Source organism: Rattus rattus, chromosome 5, assembly GCF_011064425.1.
Source record: "Rattus rattus isolate New Zealand chromosome 5, Rrattus_CSIRO_v1, whole genome shotgun sequence".
Classification (NCBI taxonomy): Eukaryota; Metazoa; Chordata; class Mammalia; order Rodentia; family Muridae; genus Rattus; species Rattus rattus.
Window position 1 is genome coordinate 147,364,309 of NC_046158.1, and position 12,814 is coordinate 147,377,122.

Consider the following 12,814-nt stretch of genomic DNA (forward strand, 5'->3'; position numbering starts at 1 on the left):
GGAAGCTGACGTTTTCCACTCTGTACCTTTACAGGTTGTTATGCATGTCCTTAAGGGATGGATGTGTACAGGGCTTTGTATGTTTAGATGGGCAATTATATCTTATCAATTGGGTCAGAGGTTATTGTGTTGCGTGTTCTTTTCGTGTGTAGATTTAAGTGTAATGGAGTGTGGGGTGGCTGGCTGGTCTGGGCCACAATGGGAGTTGGGATGTGTGCTTTTGGCAAGATATCTAGCAGATATTTTGCCAGATCTAGTGGGGTAAAAAAGACTGATTTATTTAATATAACTTTACAACAGGATGGTGTTTTTCAAGTGGATGCAGTTGACCTGGTGGAGAGGGTGACCTTTTGGTTCTGAGGATGATTCCGTACAGTGCACACTCATCTCTCTGACACCGCCTCCCTCTGTGTAACTACACACCACGGTCTTGTTGTGGGGTCACTTGGCCTTTCCTCGGCCACTTGATAGGTCCATGTCCCTTCCCTTCCCTTCCCCCTTAAGATGTTTTCCACGTAAACAGCTGTAAGGCGGAGTCTGCAAAATGCACAGGCACGCTGGGGAGTTGCTTACACACGCACGGGAACCAGAGTTCTGACCTCCAGAAACCATCACAATGGCTGCCTCTCCAGCACAGGAGGCAGACACCGGCGATCGGAAGTAAGCTAGACCAGCCAAGTTGGTGAGTTCTGGGTTCAAATGAGAGATTCCGCCTCAGTAGAACCAGGAAAACACCCAATGTCAGCCTCTGACCTCTGCAGGCACACACATGTGCAGTGCACTCATGTTCAGCCACACACATACAAACACACGTATAGATGTTAAAAAATTAATTAATTAAAAGTCACTTCTTCAGGAGGCAAATTCCCAGCTGCTGTTTGTCTAATTCCTAAAAACTAATCAGGAGAATCCGGATGTATAAAGTCCTTTATGAATGAAGTAAATACCAAGGTTTTAGGGTTCCCCCACCCAAATAGAGAGAAAAGAGGATCAATCAGCTTTGTTATCTAGTGATGGGGATGGGGGGGTCAATTTAGTTTTGAAAATAAAAGTCTCAGGTTGGGGATTTAGCTCAGTGGTAGAGCGTTTGCCTAGCAAGTGCAAGGCCCTGGGTTCGGTCCCCAGCTCCGAAAGAAAAAAAAGAAAAAAAAGAAAATAAAAGTCTCTGCTGGAAAAAATGATTTTTTTGATTCCCCAAATACTTGCCTTATAGGTTAGAATCCCTCTGTCTAAGAGTCCCTTTAGCAAAGACACTGGACAGACTGACGGACAGTGTTTACATCCCAACTCCAGCTCTCCTTGATGTTATCGTCCTGTGTCAGCCTTGTCTTCTTGAGGGTTGAACTTAGAGGCTCGCTTTAGTCATCAGCCTGTGGCAGAGGAGGCAGATGGCTCAGCCGTTAAAGAGTATGCTGATCCTAAAGATGGCAGGAGAAAGACCACCACTGTACTGGCTGGTTTTGTGTGTCAGCTTGGCACAAGCTGGAGTTATCACAGAGAAAGGAGCCTCCCTTGAGGAAATGCCTCCATGAGAAGCAGCTGTAAGGCATTTTCTCAATTAGTGATCAAGGGGAGAGGGTCCAGCCCATTGTGGGTGGTGCCATCCCTGGGATGGTGGTCTTGGGTTCTTTACAAGCGATGAAGCTGAGCTTCTGGTTAATGCTTGTGGCTGACACCTTATCAGGTCAGCACTGGCTTTTCATGTATAGTCTTTTGCCCTGTGGTTATGCTGGGGTTTGAACCCACAGCTTGAAGCAAGTTAGACAAATGCTCTACCACTGAGCCACAACCTTCAGTCAGTCCTGGGTTCTATAAGAGAGCAAGCTGAGCAAGCCAGGGGAAGCAAGCCAGTAAGTAACATCCCTCCATGGCCTCTGCATCAGCTCCTGCTTCCTGACCTGCTTGAGTTCCAGTCCTGACTTCCTTTGGTGATGAACAGCAATGTGGAAGTGTAAGCTGAATAAACCCTTTCCTCCCCAGCTTGCTTCTTGGTCCTGATAGAATAGAAACCCTGACTAAGACAGCCTGGCAGAAGCCTTGAGCAGCACCTTGTGAGAGAGAGAAGCACATTCCTACCTCAGCTGTTTCCAGAGACTGACCTACAAGCCTGCTGACTTTTCTTGTTCCCGGCTGCCAAAATTCAGGGAGTTTTGTTGGGGCTCCATAGTCAACTGATGGGAGAGGTCGCTGAACCCCTGCTGTGACTTCTAAGTTGTGTCTGCCCCACAAAGGCTCCAAGTGTGAATGGCAGGAAGTTCAAGTTCACGCACCCCAAAGGTATCAGATGTTGTAAAAAATATAAAAATAAAAGAAATATGGGTGTCTTTTACCCCAGCTAGGTCCACACCATGGTGCCCCAAGATATCTGCTAGAAATCTTGGCGGAAACACATCCCAACTCTTTGGCGGCCCAGAGTCTCCTGCCGCCGCACACTTTCCTACACTCAAACCATCACATGAAAGAACACACAACACAGTAACCTCTGATCCCATTGATAAGATATAATTGCCCACCTAAACATACAGAGCCCTGTACACATCCATCCCTTAAGAACATTTGTAATAACCTGTAAAGGTACAAAGTGGAATCTTAACGTCACCCACCATATTGCCCTGCCACGGCTTCTCTCTCTCTCTCCTCTCCTGTCTCCCCTTTCAGTTCCAGTCTCCTCCTCTTCCTTCAGACTTCTCTCCCGCCCATCCTTCCTTCTCCTCCAATGACAGGCCTCCTTCTATCCTGTACCTGCCCTTACCTGTATTTTACAAATTCCATGGGGAGGTGGTTCTGGTGAAGTCACCTGATTCCTGAGTATGTGACTAGGCTGCTGTCCTTGGGGCAGTGGAATTAGCATCAAAATACAGATAACTCCAGGGCAAACCGCAACATGATCAGATGTTGCTAAGGTATTCTTTGTCTTCGGATGCCAAAGACTGATCTCATTGTTGAGATAGAAATGTGGGAGAAGGAAATCTATAAAGACATGTTAAAGGTTAAATGAGAAAGCCACGGACAATTAGAAAGCCTACATTCTGCAAGAGGCACATTCCCAAGGAAAGCAGTCAATTCATGTATATCTATATATCTATATATCTATATGTCTATATCTATATCATATATCAGGATGCATGCATGCCACAGCTGCCATTTGGAGGTCAGTGTTGCGATAGAATCATGGTTAATGTCTAGACAGACCATAACAGGCCAATGCAGTTCCACATGAGAGAGGTTTATTGTTGGGGACCAGGACAAAAGGGGGTGACCAAGACAAAGGGGGAAAAGAGAGAGAAGAAGGAGAAGGGGTGAAGGTTAGGAAGGGTCTGCCTTTTATTTAAACTGTGACATAAGCACTCACAGGTAGAGGTGGGGAGGTAAACCAAATGGATGCTGGGAATGTATGGCCATTGCCATGGTAACAGATGCGTAGGTCCCTGTCGGAGGTGACTGCAACCACCCGTAAAGCCAGTTCCTGATACCAACAGTCAGAAGACAACTTGTTGGAGTCAGCTGACTCCTTCCATATTGTGGATCCTGGGGATGGAACTGCGTCCTCAGGTTTGGCAGCAAGCTCCCTTACATGCCAAGCCATCTTGCTGGCCCTAGATTAGTCATAAAGGTCAAAAGAGGTGAGTCAAAATGATGCCAGACACACATATTTTCTCTCTGGAAATGGACTGCTGGACATGAGTGCCAGACTCCATCACTCTGTGGCGAGCAGCCCCTGTTAATCTCCCTGACTCTAACTCCGGGTTCCTGCTCTAGTCTGGGTTGGGTGTGGAGTAGAGCTCATGACCCAGGCTTAAGCAAGCAAACCAGCCTATCTCCTTGACAATCCACACACATGCAGACAAGTGACCCAAGTGGGTCCAGTCAGAACGGATCTCTAGTTTCTCCAGGAGGACAGTTGTTCAGAATGCTTGCACCGGAACTGATAAGCAGATGTGGCCGCCAAGGCCATCTCTCCACAGTGACAGAAGAACTTGAAAGAAGCCACTGGGTTCTGATGCTTTTCATCTAGGAATGAACCCAGCAAGCTGCCAAGGGGAGGCGTGATCTTTACAAGGCCTCTCAAGCTCTGCCACCGGCCCAAGGTCCAGCCCCTCTGTGCGTGGTTGGTTATCTATGACAGTATAATTCCTTCTGAGTTTCGGCCAGTACCAGGAGAAAATTCTGCCTGGCTGTTTGCCTAGGTCACATTCAAATATCTTCAGATCTTCAGAACCAGGCCTCTTTAAGACAGCAATCATTCTGCTAGTCAGAGACCTTGAGGGGTCCCATTGATACCTCCTAACGTCTTGGTTGTAGCGGGAGATACTCTTGGCAGTCAATGCAGAGATGAATGAATGTCCACCAAGATAACAATGGACGCAACCGCCAGGCATGGAGCAGTGACCACGGGTTCTGTTGACATATACAGTATCTCGTTATGATCACACACACACACACACACACACACACACACACACACACACACACTTTTCCTCCTATAATCGGGAAAGTAGTTATAAGGCAAACTCTAGATTTCAACATCTAAGGCTTGAGTGGTTTCTGCTTCTTTCTACCAGTGAGATTTTCTTAAGGTGTCTTTTATTTAAGCATTTATTTGTTTTATGGATGTGAATGTTGTCTTCTTCCTGTATGTCTGTGCACCAAACGTGTACCTGTTGCCACAGGATCTTCTGCAACTGGAGTTACAGACTCTGGACTGCCGTGCAGATGCTAAGAACCAAACCCAGGTCTTCTGTAAGAGCAGCAAGTGTCCTTAACCACTGAGTCATCCCCCTAGGCCCCTGCCATATAATCTTACTTACACTCCCCATGCTTCAGTTTCCCATCAAACGGGATGAAGCTCCTGCCCTCCGATTTGGGAAGATGAGAGTCCAGGATGGTGACCTACACCGAAATCCCAGAATTCCTCAGGAGTGCTGGAGGATTGGGAGTTCAAGGTCATCCTTTGTAGGTTGATGTCATTATGCACATGAAGACAGGTACAGGATAGAGTGAGGCCAGTCATTGGATGAGAAAGAAGGATGGGCGGGAGAAAATTTTTAAAGGAGGTGGAGACTGGAGGGGGAGAGAGGGAGTAGCCGAGAGAACATGGAGGCGGATGTTAAGATTTCTCTCTGCACATTTACAGGTTGTTATGAATATTCTTAAGGGATGGATGTGTACAGGGCTTTGTGTCTCTAGATGAGTAAACTGTATCTTATCTAGGTGGGAAATTATATCTTATCAATTGGATCAGAGGTTATTGTGTTGTGTGTTCTTTCATGTGGCGATTTAATTGAGTTCAAGAGAGTATGTGGTGGCTGGACACACTGGGTCACCATGGAATTGAGATGTGTATGTCTGGCATGGTGGCAACCTGCCTTGGGAACTAGACGGGTAGAGAGATTGTTGCCGGGCTCAGAGAGTAGCCATTGCCAGTGCGATACGGGATGGAGCTTAGCAGGGTTTGACTGAGATGAGAATATCCCACAGATGCCATGTGGCCCCACGGTGCTGGCTCTAGTGCGGGATAAAAGAAGCTTTAATTAATTTTACCGCCACAATCCTTGGTAACATAGGAAGTTTGACGGCTAGTCTGAGCTATAAGAGACCCGTACCCTTCAGAGGAAAGGGTGTGGCTTGGGAGGTTAGTCAGTGAGGTTCTTGCAAGTATGAGGACCTGAGTTTGCATCCCCAGCACCCACATATAAAGCGGGGCACAGTGCCTGCCATCCCAGCACTGGGCAGTTGGAGACAGAATTCCTCGAGCTCACCGGTCCACCAGTCTAGCTGGGTGCCTCTGCCCCAAAATTTCCTGCAAAGATACAATCGAGGCACAGGCCTGAGCCACTGTGTCATCTCCAGGATCTGATTTTAGGCTCATCTTACTGACAGGGTGGCTGGATGGAGCTCTCACTTCCTTCAGCGTTGGGGTGTCGATCTGGTGTTGCTGTGTGTTCAAATGCTAAATCCTGTACCCCAAGATTCCGTTGCTCTAAGACAGAGCAAGTTCCCACATACACCGACTTTTGTTGTGCAAACTCTGCTGCCCAATTTAAAGCTATTGGTTAAATCAAAATGGCTACAGCCGATTACTGGGGAGAGAAGAGGGAGGTGGAGTTTGCGTTACCAGACTGGGGGTCGCAGATACGGACAATGAGGAGAGAAAGAAAGGAAGAGGAAGAAGGAGGAGAGGATGGTGGTCTCCATTGCACATTGGAAGTGAAGGACCCGGAGCATGTTGGCCAATCAAAATGGACCCTGGGGACAGGCTGATGGAGCAGAAATAACTCAGGAAGACTCAAACAGTGAGTAGCTGGGAATTCGCAATCTAGTGAATAGAAGTATAGATTATATATATAGATAATATAATATAAATATAGAATATATGTAGAAATATAGATTGCACAAAGCTAAATAAATAAATCACAGTCTGGATCCCCTTCATTGGAAGCTAGATGGGGATAGTAATAATTTTTAATCTACACTTCATGACATGGGTAGCCTCCCTCAGTGTTCTCTCTCTCTCTCTCTCTCTCTCTCTCTCTCTCTCTCTCTGACACACACACACACACACACACACACACACACACACACACACACACACACACACACACACCAGCTAACAAGCTTCATCAGAGTAAGCAAGAGGAAAAGGGAGTAAGGCAAACACAGCAGGGGTGAGAATCCACATGGGTTGTCAAGTGAGAGGCTTGTCTACCACTGGTATGAAATGGAAACTGATTCCATTTGACGCCTAGAGCCAGCCACTGTGAGCCTCGGTTCTCCTTTCTCTAAATGTTGTGTTATATAAAAGTTTCGAGGTCCCTGCTAGCCCCAGTGTGATTCTAAGAGACCCCGAACGTTACAGAGAGCACACCCGGAAGCCGCTCTGGATTTCAGAATGGATCGATCCCCACCTGTGCTTGTCAGTGCCACCTCCTGCGGCCTTCAGCGCTAATAAAAGTCACAATGAGGAAAGCAATAGGTTGCTGCACGGCTTCACCTCCTGGGACGCGAGGGACCATGAGATCCAGAGGGGCGGCTGTAGCCATATGCCGGTTTGCAGCGTTTGAGAAGGTGAGAACACAAGTTTCCAAAATTTAATTGAAATGGGAGGATTTTATTAGTTTACCCGCAAGTGTCAATAAACACGGTGACCAGCGGCCGGTTCCCTGCGAGCCAGCCGTGGCGCTGTCAGAAGTTAATAACCTCCTCGCTTTATGGACTGACTGGCGGACCCTCTCTGACTGCGGAGAAGTTTGTTTAGATGTTTTCCTGACCATATTTTCAAAAACTCTATCCACCACTTTTTTTTTTTTTGAACTGCTTTCCTTTTGAGCGTCTTTGTAATAATCTCTTTGAAGTCACCAGAGCATGGCAATTAAACGCCAGAGTTAACAACTCCCTGATGGTGTTTTTTTTTTTTTTCTTTAAAAAGCCTTGAAATGTTTATTTATTTAAAGGGGCCCTCCTTTAGACAGAAGATGGGAAACATTGTTGAATAATGCTGTTTGATCAAAGGTCTGAGATAGGCAAGGTTTGATTTATTTTGCAATTAGTTGAAAGGATTTTTTTTTTTTTTTTTTTTTTTTTTTTTGTCAGTGCGTGTGGACTCCTACGGCTGGTCCCTCTCCTTCGGATTCTTGAGCTGTTGCTGGTGGTAAGCTGTGTCACCTCTCCTTGCTTCCCACTCCTTAATGCCTTAACGTTGAATGATTTGAGAACGTTTGAAACTGAGAGGTTTCCATGCATGGTGTGATGGTTAGTGTCAATTACGGATTCTGGAGTCACGTGGGAGATGGGTGGCTGGGCATGACTGTTTGGGATCGTCTTGATTGAGTGAATTGAGGCGGAAGACCTGTCCCCAGTGCGTGGCACCATTCCTAGCCTAGGATCATAGACTATGTGAATGCAGAGAGGGAGCTGAGCAGCAAGAATTCATCGCTTTCCGCTTCTTGACTGTGGGTGCCTGTGACCAGCCCCCTAAAGCTCTGGCCACTAGGATGTCTCTGTCAGAAAGAACTGTGCCCTGAAACGGTGAACCAGAATAACCCCTCCTTTCATTTAAGCTTCTTTTGTCAGGGTATTTTATCACGGCGACAGAAAAGGAGCGATGACGGAAATAAACGGAGATGTCAAGCTTCTCCCAACCTGTCAGAATTCTGGCGTATATCCCAACATGGCAACAGCTGCCCAAAGCCGAGAGGCTGTTTCCTCCTGGTGATGAGCTAGGTTACCTGGTTACTGCCATTTCGCCGAATGCCCAGAGTCTAAGCAAGGGTGCTTTCAGCATAAAACAAAAATCCCTCTTTTATAGGAGCCAGCAACTTGGTTACTAAGCCCAGAAAATTCGGTCACCTACAAGTCTCACTTAACTGTAGGAACAGGACCGAGGATGGTGGAGGGAAGGGAAGATGGAGTCCCGTGACGAATCCCAGGAATCATACTTGGAAGATCAGCATCAGAGTGCAATCTGAATTTATTACCCAGCACATAAACTCATATACAGCGTTTGAGCCAATCCCAAGCCTCTAAATCCTCAGCCAATCATATCTCACCACTCCATCACTGTGCTCCAATGAAAGCCCTGGCTGGTGAGGTAACTCAGAAGGAGCTGAGGAAGGGGAGTGGGAGGGGCATCGTCACCTGTTAGGACTGCCGTGAAGAAGAGGAAGTAGCCACAGCCCTGGCCTCAGTTCCTTTTCGCTGTCCCACCCGTGTTCCAGGAGCCATCTTAGATCTAATGCTGTGTGCGCCAGATCAGGATTCTTGGAGGAGTCGCAGGGGCCTGTGACGCCTCGCTCTCCATCCCACTTTTCCTTCCCAAGTTTGACCTCCACACCCCCCACAGCTTATCCAGTGCGCTTCATTCATTTAAATGTGCCCCATGGCTAACGGAAGTGTCTGAGTCAGACGGAGCAAAGCAAGCCGTGATTTACTCCATTCGTTGTGGTTAGTACCACAATCGTCCAATAATCATATGTGGCCTAACTCGGGCTCCTTGCATGGCGGTGGCTTTTCCAGGTATTGTGATCATCTCTTCTCACATTCCTTGTTCTGAGGAGCGATGAAAACCCTCCACTCTAAACCAATCAGGAGGTGTGTATGAGTAGCAGCTGTAATGCGAAATTGAACCGCATTTTACACTGGCTAGCTGTCCTACATAGGACACACAGCTGTTGTCACACACACAGAATGAAGACAGGCGACTGTTGGCTTTGACTTTTCTCAGCCCTGATTTCAATAACGGCTCTTAAACGCTATAACCTCCCTTCTAGCCCACCACCCTCCAGAGGTAGTGGGAAAGAAAGGTTATTATGATAAGGGGGAGGGGGACCTGTTTAGAAATTGTTCTTCAGAACGAATCCCATCTGCGTTGTCAGGAAATCAGCAGTTCAGTCTACAGGACTCATCGGTGGCATTTCGATCCACACGCAAACACTTCACACCAGCAGTCCAGTTTAGGAGTGTTGGGATAGCAATCAGGGATCACCAGCGGTGGCATGACCTAGCAGAGACAGCCAGGCCTCAGTCGAATCAGCATAAGTCAGCAGGAGGGACCAGGACCACCAGGGACATCAGGAGGAGTTCTTTGCAGCGCCTCTCTCGATGAAGTGAAGATTCGAGACCAAGAAGCATTGCAAAGCTAGCTATGCCAGCAAGTCCCCGTCACTGTCCATGGGGTCCTATTTATACTCCATCCAAGCATCTCGTGTCCTCCGTGGGTCTAGCCTCACCACATGGGTCTGCCTTAGCAAGGCCTGAGTCCGAGGACGCAGTGAAAAGCAAGCCAATACACGCGTGTCATTCGCAAAGATTGTTTCATTAGGCCTCCTTCCACACGTGACCACTTTTGAGACGTCCCTTCGCCTGTTTGCTTTAGCAGAACACCACCCAACAAACTGACTTTCCAAAGAACCCTTAGATTCCCACTTCAGGTGATGGCCCCGGAGGATCCCATGCAGTGCCCGTATAACATTGACAGTTTCTCGGTGTGCCGTCTCCACCCGGTTCCGGTGTGTTGATTTGCCTTAAAAGACTTCCATGAAAAGCTGCCAGCGTCCTACTAGCAAAGAGCTATTTAAATCCCGTACACAAATCCGTATAAGGAGCGTGAGGGTTTCCTTCCCTCCCGCACTTTCTCTATGGCTTCCTGTAACCGTTCACACGGTAAGCAAACAGGTAATTACTTTGGAGAGAACACGCATTCCGTGTCACGGTCTCTGCCTATTTAGATTGGCACCAATGAACTATTTAACCCGAGAGTAGACCTGGGCATTCTGTAGCCAGCCTGAAGGCGTGGCGTATTATTTACACAAGGACTACTGGGGGAGGGTCTAGAATTTTGTAATATTTCATTAATCATCCCTCTCTAATTCCGTACTGTATCAGATCAAATCAGACAAAACACCGAAGCGTGGCTATGGGGCCAGCATCACCTGCACCATGAGGGGCTGTCTACAAACACGAATTTCCCACAGGACTCAACTCTGAAAGGAACATCGGTTCACAGGGCAATGGCGTTCTTCGTGGTTTAACAGACCTTACAACTGCATCGAGGAAACTTGGGGAAGGACCACCCGGTCTTTAGCAAGAGGCTGATTTTAGCGGCCTCACATGCTCAGTTCAAGTGTCGGAACGACCCTTGGTTTTTGTTTTGATTAAGAGCCTTGTGTAGCTCAGGCTAGCCTGGAACTTCCAATCCGTGAGGGAGTTCCTACCATCGGAGGATGGGGAATACAGGTGCTACCACATCCACTTTGTATCGTTTTAGCCCCAAATGCTACGGGATTGAGACATGAAGCAGGAGGTCTAAGTGGTTAGCGACAGGTGTGCTGGTGCGCAGTTATGTAACTCCAGCACTCGGGAGGCCGAGGCTTGGAGATAGGAAGTTTGAGCTACATAATGAAATCCAAATCAGCCTAGGCTATGTAATGAGAGTCTGGAAAGATGCACACACACATACACACACACACAAATCTGGAATGATAAACACACTCACACAAGTCCACAAGAGAGAGAGAGAGAGAGAGAGAGAGAGGAGAGAAAGAGACAGACAGACAGATGAACAGATGGATGGATGGACAGACAGACAGATGGACAGCATTTTAACTTTTCCTGTTTTGATTTTTTCATTAAATCCAAGACATTCCAGTATCTTCAAACCCAAAATGCCCCTTCATTCCGCTGATTGGACACTTTATCTCTAGCAAGTATTTAAAGGAACTGAAAAAAAAAAAAAAAACCAGATCCTTCTGTGTCAGAGTTCTGCCTTACAAGGTCCTTTTCAATCAGATCCCCTTCCTCCCCAAAGGACACCATTCCTCACCCGGCAATCCTTCTGCGTCAGTGAGGACCCACTTCCCCTCCAGCTGGCTATAGCCAGAAGAGCATCTGGGACCACAGCCCTCACAACCCCAGGAAAGTGTTTTCCTTTTAAAAAATCAGAGGGTAGAGAAAAGTTAGCATAACAGAATGTGTTGTTTTATGCCCAGGGTAGGTAAATTTACTTAGCACTCAGGAATATCCCAGTGGAGGCGATGTGTTCAGAGTTCCTGCTGTAACCGATAGAAAATTCCTGAAAGCTATGCCCGCAAGCCCTGATCGACAGATTAAATCTTCAGTCGTGTGGGGGAGGTTGGAATGTTGCAGGTTCAGAGTCTGATCATAGTTTCTCTTAGGCTAGCCTTAGCCCCTACTAGCCATTCCTTGCCTGTGTCCCTGTCTGCCCTAATGTTCTGTGATTAACAGATTAAAAACCTCGGGGCTGTATTAACTTAACAAAAGCCCTATTTCCCACCAATCTAAGGGCTAAGAAAGCTCACAGGGAGCGTCTGAGGCTCACAGGTGAGGCTGTCTGCTTGGCTATATCATCTCTCCGATGCTTCCAATGTCTTGATTCAGGCCTTTCTTTGTTCTGTTTCTGTACATGCTTCCCTGAACTACTGCCGTGTTGGATAATGGAGTCTGGAGTAGCCAAATGTGTGCTCCTTGGCTGCGGCCACTCACGCTTGGCTCCAGAATCAACTCTGATCACGTTGGGGGTGAGAGTTGTGGTTCTGTGTTGGCACCACGGAAGTCACTTAAGAGTTGGTCCACACAGTATTAACTGTGGTGCACCCTGCACCTGTGTGAAGTCACCTAGTTGCATGGCTTTCAGTGGTCGCACAGAGCCTCTGGGCTTTCACAGGGCTAATCACAGTAGTCTCTCCAGCCCCCTTCCTCCCCTTCCCAGCATTTAATCCTCTAGAAAAAGCTCATCTTAGTCAGGGTTTCTGTTGATTTGGTGTAACACCATAACCAAAAGGCAAACTTGTAGCAGGAAATAGCAAAAAAAGAACACACCATCCCATGCTAGGGCCAGGCACTCTCTGGCCCCATCAGTCTTCTCCCCACCTCGATGTCTAGCCCCATCCGTGACTGCCCATCTTAAGTTCTCATGGTGGGTTGACGCCATGACAGCCCCATGCAGCGACTGCCCATCTCAAGGTTAGCGGTCACAAATCCCTGTCACCTGGCAAAAATCAAAACTCTAGAGGCTAGTAATTTATCGGTCAGATTTATATCAGTAAATTCTCACCCCACGGAATGTCCACACAATAAACTCAGAGCCAACTGATATTGATTAAAGATGCCCACTCAGATTGGACAAATCGACCTGTATTAACCCATCCCTTATACGATGTTCATAGCCACCTGAGGCTATTTAAAGCCACACAGATCTGAGTCGTCCTTCTCTTCCTCCATCTTCCTTCCCTTTCCCCTCTCTGTACTCTCTGTCCCGTCTCTAAAGCTCTCAGCCCGTCTTCCTTTCATACAATTACAG